At 40.6% G+C, this 8,020-nt stretch overlaps 1 pseudogene; it reads right to left on the bottom strand.

Annotated features, from left to right (window-relative positions):
* LOC100580999 overlaps positions 1 to 8,020 on the bottom strand; it is a 32,461-nt pseudogene continuing 24,441 nt past the window's right edge.

Below are 8,020 nucleotides of genomic sequence, written 5' to 3'. Positions count from 1 at the left end.
CTACTCAGCAACGATCTCAGGTCCAGGGGCTGGGAGAGGTTCTGTGGGCACTTGTGGCAGACGACCTGATGGTCCCAGCCCATTGTCGTAAGCAGAAAGTGATTGAGTGGGGATCAAGCAGCATCTCTGGCAAGGTCACTGTGGCCTCGGCTTCTAAAGACCTCAGTAAGGCTGGAGTCCAGCACAGCCAGTGAGCCATCTTCGCTGTAAGAGCCCGGGAAGGGAACACCGTGTGAGGAAAACACCAGCCCAATGACACATTGGTCTTGTACAGCTGAGCCAAGGGCACCTCGCCCTCTCTTGGTGTCCACAACGGAGACAGTCCCATTCTCATCACAAAGATGAAGACTTCACTTTGCTGAGGATGCCAAGCCAGTGAGGTGGGAAGGCAGCCAGAGGCACTGCAGCCCACCTGTGACGTTGGCTTGGGACAGAGAGTATTCCAGAACAAAATTCTACTGTCTTCACTGCAGGAAAGAAACACACAGTCCTTGCGGGGAGAGGCAGCAGCACAGGTGACCTGCCCAGCATGAGATCGGTATGAATTCAGTGCCACCTGCTGAACAAGGTCCCAATCCTTGATGCTGAAGTCTTTGCTGCCGCTGACAGCCGAGAACACTGAGGGTAGACACAATGTCTCCATGCTCATACTTGCAGAACTTGCTGACGATAAGTGGCTCGTTCTCATCCACCTCCCACAATTCACCAGCACCTGAATCAGAAGCCGCTATGATAACTCTCTCCTCCACCCAAGTGAGGTCAGCCACTCCAGCCTCCATCTGGGCTCCAGCAGAGCAGAAGCCTTCTTTGGGGGTGGCACAGGGGTCCTTAAAAAGGCAGAGGGGACCGGGCGTGGTGGCTCACGCCTGTAATCCCAGCACTTTGGGAGGCCGAGGAGGGCGGATCACAAGGTCAGGAGGTCGACACCATCCTGGCTAACATGGTGAAACCCTGTCTCTACTAAAAATACACAAAAAATTTAGCCAGGCGTGGTGGCAGGCGCCTGTAGTCCCAGCTACTCGGGAGGCTGAGGCAGGAGAATGGCGTGAACCCGGGAGGCGGAGCTTGCAGTGAGCCGAGATCGCGCCACTGCACTCCAGCATGGGCGACAGAGAGAGGATCCATCTAAAAAAAAAAAAAGGCAGAGGGAGCCGGCCCAGCAGCGGCCACTGAGACTGGAGGACCCAGAGCAGAATCCCCCGTAGGACTGGTACCGCGCAGCCTCCAACTGCGTTCCATGCAGGCCGGTGCGTTAGGGGGCGGTAGGAAAGAAGGGTTTCCTTCTGCATCTCCATGGTTCCAACTCCAACCTGGATTCGGCTCCGGTAGCAACTCCCACGTGCTGCACCTCCTGTTTGTTTTTGGTGGTTGTTGTTGTTGTTTTCCCCTTGATAGTAGCCATCCTAGTAGGTATGAGATGGTATCTCATCGTTTTAATTTGCATTTCCCTGGTGTTTAGTATTTCTGAGCATATTTGTATGTGCTTATTGTCCATTTGTATGTCTTCTTTGGAGAAATCTCTATTCAAGTCCTTTGTCCGTTTTTAAATCACGTTGTTTGTTTTTTTTCACTGTTAAGTTGTGGGAGTTCTTATCTGTTCTGGATATTAAACCCTTATCAGATATATGATTTGCAAATATTTTCTTCCATTTCATTCGTTGCCATTTCATTCTGTTTATTGTGTCTTTTGATGCACAATGATTAATTTTTATGTAGTCCAATTTATCAATTTGTACTTTTGTTGCCTGTGCTTTTGGTGTCAGGTACAAGAAATCGTGGCCAAATCCAGTGTGATGAAGATTTTCTCTGATACTGTCTTCTAAGAGTTTTATAGTTTTAGCTCTTCAATTTAAGTTTTTAATCCATTTTCAGTTAATTTTTGTATATGGTGTTACTTACGGGTCCAACTTTATTCTTTTACATGTGGATATCTGGTTTTCCCAACACCATCTGTTGAAAAGACTGTCCTTTCCCCATTTACTGGTCTTGGCAGCCTTGTTGAAAATCATTTGACCACATATGGATAATTTATTTCTAGGCTTTCTATTCTGTTCCATTGGTCTATATGTCCCTTTATGCCAGCACCACACTATTTTGATTACTATATCTTTGTAATACATTTTGATACTGGGAAGTGTGAAACCTCCAAAGTTGTTCCTGTTAAGATTGTTTTGGCTATTCTGGGTCCCTTGAGATTCCATATGAGTCTTAGGATGGATTTTTTTCTGCTTAAGCAAAAACATTGGGATTTTGATAGGGATTGCATTAAATTTGTAGATCACTTTGGGTAGTACTGACATCAAAGTTCCCATTTTTGGTGATATAGGATCACTCTTGATTTCAGAAATTTTATCCATAGTTGACAAAAAGAGATAAGGAAAACAGCCATATGTAATGAGTTTCCAGAGATGTGAATATCAAAATATCAAAGAAGATTCACTCTGTGTCTTCAGTTCAGGAGTCAGGCTTCTAGTTTCCTTCCTAGAACTCATTCATCTTTTTTACCCCAGCCTGCCTTCCTTGTAACAGAACTGGATATGAACATTCCTGTAAGAGCGCTTACCAAATTTTCACTAATTGACAGAAATTCAAAATGTGAAATGTTTTAAGTACCCATGCTACTTTCTGTTCCAGAGAAAAATGACTTTTAAGATGATAAGTGGCAAACAACATGCCCACTCTAATGTAAACTCTGTCCCTTGCTTTCTACAACAGTAGGCCTTTAACTACCCCCAAGGAACTTCTCATTGTCCATTTCACATTTGATTTTTATTTCTTCCTTTCAGGTTTGAAAATCTGAACCTCCTTGACAAAGCTAACTTTTAAATATATCATTATGAGAGAGCCTAATTATTTTTTAGAATCTTCATGGTCATTTATTTTTCTTAAGGGCCATTCATTTACCTGTTTCATTCACTCAGATGGAACACCCATCATGATTTTCAAAGTCATTTTGAAATAATGGAAACCCTGCCCAGTCCTTTAAAGGAAAGAGCTTACTTTAATACATTTTGAGGGGTATCCTAGCAACCAGTCCATAGTGAAATTTATCAATTTCTTAAAGGGAATCTGAACTAAATCCATGAAAAAGACATTTCAGTTTTAGTTTCTTAGGTCCATCTTTTCTACATTGTTCCAGGGATTGGACTTGATTAGATATCTTCATTTTTGAGACTTCATTTAATGACCATTAAAAACATAGTTGATGTTCTTCCACTCAGTGTAGCTCCTTTCATGGCATTGGACTCTACCTGACAATAGATAGATGGATACATAGAGAAATATTTCTAAGTTGTATAAGCAGCCCAAAACTTAGTGCAAAAATTGAATATATATTTGTGCTTTTTGTTCTTATTTCTGTACATGCAAAAATACAAGGCAAAATCTTCTTGATCTCAAGAAAAGCCAAGGCTTGGAAAGCATATTCATTCATGCCAGTCTTGGCTTTCCTGGGTGCTATGAATGAGAGAAGATTTATTTGGTTGTGCTTTCAGATATTAGTTGTTTCCAAGTTGTGAATTTTTTTTTAATTCTGAATGCAAATCAAAATAAAAAATTTCCCCAGGTATGTAGACAAGTCAAGCATGAAATAGCATAAATGGATTACACATTCTGCAAGCAGGATTTAAAATTGAGAAGGCTGTTAAAATTAAATAGCATTGACAATTCAACTCTAGATAACCTGGGAGTAATGCCTGCATAGGAAATTCATATGGGTGAGAGAGACTTATTCTCAGTCTTTTTGCTATCTTGAAAAGCAAAATGAAATTGTTATGTGCATTGGTCTTTGGGATTTAGAATTCATGCAGTGTTTGCAATACATTCATTTAGTGTTTGGCTAGATAGAAGTGGACATTTGTTTAAGGACATGCAGGTATAAAAAGTATACACTTGTTTTAATTAGTACTATGATAATTTAATTATAGGGAGAGAATTTTCATAATTCAGCTGGCTGACTAATGTTTCCTTGATATGTGCTGGTGAACAAATGAATAAGCATTTAGTAGCTGATATTTATACTGATAGCCTATTTCTGGCACAATACCCATTAACAGAGTTTGAATTTATATAGAATATTTTTCCTTTTAAAATATTAGGTATTTGGCCAGGTGCGGCGGCTCACACCTGTAATCCCAGCACTCTGGGTGGCCGAGGCAAGTGGATTATTTGAGGTCAGGAGTTTGAGACCAGCCTGACTAACATGGTGAAACCCCATCTCTACTAAAAATGCAAAAAAAAAAAAAAAATTACCCGGGCATGGTTGTTCATGCCTATAGTCCCAGCTAATCAGGAGGCTGATGCAAGAAAATTGGTTGAACCCGGGAGACAGAGGTTGCAGAGAGCTGAGATCACACCACTGTACTCCAGCCTGGGTGACCTCCGTCTCAAAAAAAAAAAAAGAAAAAATAGGTATTTAATAAAGATTTATTTCACCACACTAATTATTCTTTACAGTATTTTTATTTAAATGTACTCTGAATTATTTAAAATTTTATTCTTTCAGTTATTCTTTGAGCTCTTAATATTACTTTTGCTTTTTTCATCATGTTTGCTTAATTTTTATTTGTTGCATCTATTATTAACTAGTTAGTTTGAAAGATTATTGTTCTTAAACATTTGATCCTTAGCTCATTGAATCCTGCTTTATTTGTTTTCCTTTATCTTTGGTTTCCTGAAAGGAGTCAGGTTATTATTAGTTTTTGTTGGCAACAAGGAAGTCTGAGACAGGATGACAGCAGAAGCAAGGGTCCACACCAGGGAGGTGGAAACTGTTGGAACCCATCCACTTCCCTGGTACGGCCCTTCTCCTTTGACTTCTCTCATCCCCAAGGCCGTCAGTGTTGATTCTCCAAATAATCTTAGCCAGCGCCATTTAAGCATCCCCCACAGGCTAAGAAGGCTTTACAAGCCAAAATTGTCTTATTTATTCAAACAGAACACTTGGATTCCCATCACCTTAGGCAGTCCTCAATCCACAACTCCCAGAAGAGCAATTATTGACTGAATAGCTGTATGCTGACTTTATGCCCTATATTTGCTGTAAGTTGGTTGTTTGGAACTCAGGGAGCATTTTCCAGAAACATTCCCATTCTTGTGTCTGGGTTCCTAGGTCAGTTGGCAAAAGCCCAGGGAATCTGAAACAGTCTGACTCTTCCCCTTTTTTCTTTTATATATATATATATAAATCCTAGCATACTGAAGTCTTTTCTGTATATACTTACAACAATCCCAAGGAATTAGGTTTTTATTGAGTAAGTTTTAAGTCACTCATTCTAGGGTTAAATGAGGTAATGGGAGAAATAGACAGGGATGGCAAAAATGAGCACAGAATGTGAGCTGCAGTCTCAGATGGCTGTTCCTAGAGCAAATGTGATAACTGGAGAATAATCCCAGCACAGAGGACTGAGGACAGAGGAGGCAGAGATAAGCACAAACACTCGCTGAGTGAAACTATCGAATATGTGGGGCACTTGGGATGGGAGTACAGACACAGAGACCAATGCATTTTAGTCTGCATTTTATCTTCAACAATGCTAAACAGATTTATGAGCACCTCACTAAAATGGCCTATGGGGGAGATCCTCAAGAGATTCCAGAGAGCAAGAGATGTCAAATGGAAATTCATGGTATAGAACTTATCATTACTAATGGTTTTACTCTCAATCTTGATGACCTCCAAACAGTTTTTTGTTAAGATCTTAAATTTCTCAGTCTGCAGCTCTCTACAGCCACCATGGTGGCAGGCATTCAGCCACTGAACTGGAGAACTGAATACTGAAAGCAGCCAAGACTAGCACAGCGGTGTTGTAATACCCTTAATTAAAAGAGAAGAGCATTAAATTACATTAAAAACAAAATCGTGGGGCTTTTTTTGTTTTGTGTTTTGTTTTCTTGAATGCTGGTGATTAAGGAAAGGAAAGTCTAATTAGAGGAGGATAGGGAGATTTGGAATGGGACTTGTGGCTGCTTTCAAGTGCTTTGAAAGTTGGTGGCATTGATTCCTTTTGAACTTTTTTCTTTTCTATGTTTTTATGTGTATGTCTGGATCGTTGCCCTCCAACCCTCCTGCTCTTCCCTCACCACACACACAATCTTTTAGTTTGGCTCACAATGAAACAAAAATGGGACAATAAATGAAAAATAAGAAAGGTGGATTCCTGAGATAAACTATCAGAAAAGAAGAAAGTGAAAGGGATCAAAGGGCATATTGAAGGGGAAGATTTCTCAAAGCAGAACTGAGAGAGTAAGGAGAGAGACAGAAAAGGAGATGAGAGGAAGGGAGAGAAGAAAGCAAGGGACAAAGGGAAAGAGTAAGGCAGGGCGAAAAAGGGGGAGAGAGAGGAGCAGAAATAGGGGCACAAGAGATTCAATGAGGATCTGATGTTGGCAATTTCAGATGGGGCAGAGAAACTTTTGATCTCTCAGTTCTTTTAGCTAGTGCTGTGGACCTACAAGTGTTTGGTTTAGATCAAAGAAACCTGGAATCAGAACAGTTTAAGGACTTCGTTCTTAAATCTGGCTTCACATTAGATCCACCCAAGGAGTTTTAAAAGCCGCCTAGACCTGCCTCACTTCCCAGAAACAGGGACGGATTGATCTGGGATTGGACATCATACTTTTTAAAGTTCACTGGGTAGTTCTAATGCCCAGTCACGGTTGAGACCCTAGGCAGGTCTGGAGACATTGGGGCAGTATGAAACTGGCATTGTGTGCTTATGGAATGCTGTTTGTAAACTAGTTGTCACCCTGAGGAGCTTGTGGACATCTAAGTACTTTTAAAATACTAGCTCATCTAACAAAAGAGGACCCATGGGGTGCTCTCCTGTGTTGAAATCTTTCTAAGGAGTATGGGCTCCACAAAAGCCGTGGATAACCTGAAAAAATATAGCATCTATGATAATTATCAAATAGGTTCTTTCAACCATATTATTCTTACATTAAAAATTCTTTCCTTCTTTTTTTTTCTTGACACAGAGTCTCACTCTGTTGGCCAGGCTCCCAGGCTAGAGTGCAGTGGTGTGAACATGGCTCACTGCAGCCTCAAACACCCAGGCTCAAGCATTTCTTCCACCTCAGCCTCCCATGTAGCTGGGACTACAGGTGTGTGCCAACATGCCCAGATAGTTTTGTTTGTTTGTTTTTTGTAGAGACAGTCTCATTATGTTACCCAGGCTGGTCTTGGACTTCTAGGCTCAAAGGATCCTCCTACCTCAGCCTCCCAAAGTGTTGAGATTACAGGCATGAGCCACCATGCCTGGCCAAAATATTTATTTATAAAATAACTTGTTCCTAGTCCCCTTTGTGGTGGCTCTTCTGCTGCTCAGATATACAAAGAAAGAAAGCTCTTTTGCTTCAAACTGTCAATTAACAATAGCCAAATTTCTCAAACATTAAAGAATTTTGCAGTTGGTCAATAAAAAAATTACTACAGCTGGATTTTTAAAGCAGGGGCCAAGAAATTAGAAAGAAAAGATCCTTATTAGCTAGGATATTAGCATCATGACTAACAATTACTCTTTAATGAGCACCTACTGTGTGCCAGGCATCGTATTAGGTGAGTTAGAGAGGAAATGTCATTTCATGCTGACTACTCCCTATCCAAGGTTTAAATGTTGTTGACAGTGATTACAAGAGCTAGTCGAACTTTAAAGGAGTTTTGTTCACATTCCCTGAGAAGTCATTGCAGTATAATGGCATCTTTGTCTGGAAGTTAGAAACCTAAGAGACCTATTCATTTCTCCAAGTTGTGGCTCTTTTATTTATTAAATGATGTGTTCAGACTGCGTGATTTTGTAAGTTTATGAAAATCATGGTAAGAATAAGTAGTTGGATAAAACTATGAGCTGTTGGGTGCAATACTGATTTATTTCTGGTGGATGGTGCTTTGCAATTTCCATTTCCATTATAAATGTCATTATTTTTGATTCTCACTCACAGCTCCCTTGTGAGGTAAGCAGGATAGATATCACCTCACCATTTCTGGAAACAAGCCTGGGAATGTTATTTTTTCTTAAGAAAT

Source organism: Nomascus leucogenys, chromosome 7b, assembly GCF_006542625.1.
Source record: "Nomascus leucogenys isolate Asia chromosome 7b, Asia_NLE_v1, whole genome shotgun sequence".
NCBI classification, from domain to species: Eukaryota; Metazoa; Chordata; class Mammalia; order Primates; family Hylobatidae; genus Nomascus; species Nomascus leucogenys.
Note: the sequence above shows the minus strand (reverse complement) of the source record. Positions and strands in the feature narration are given on the sequence as shown.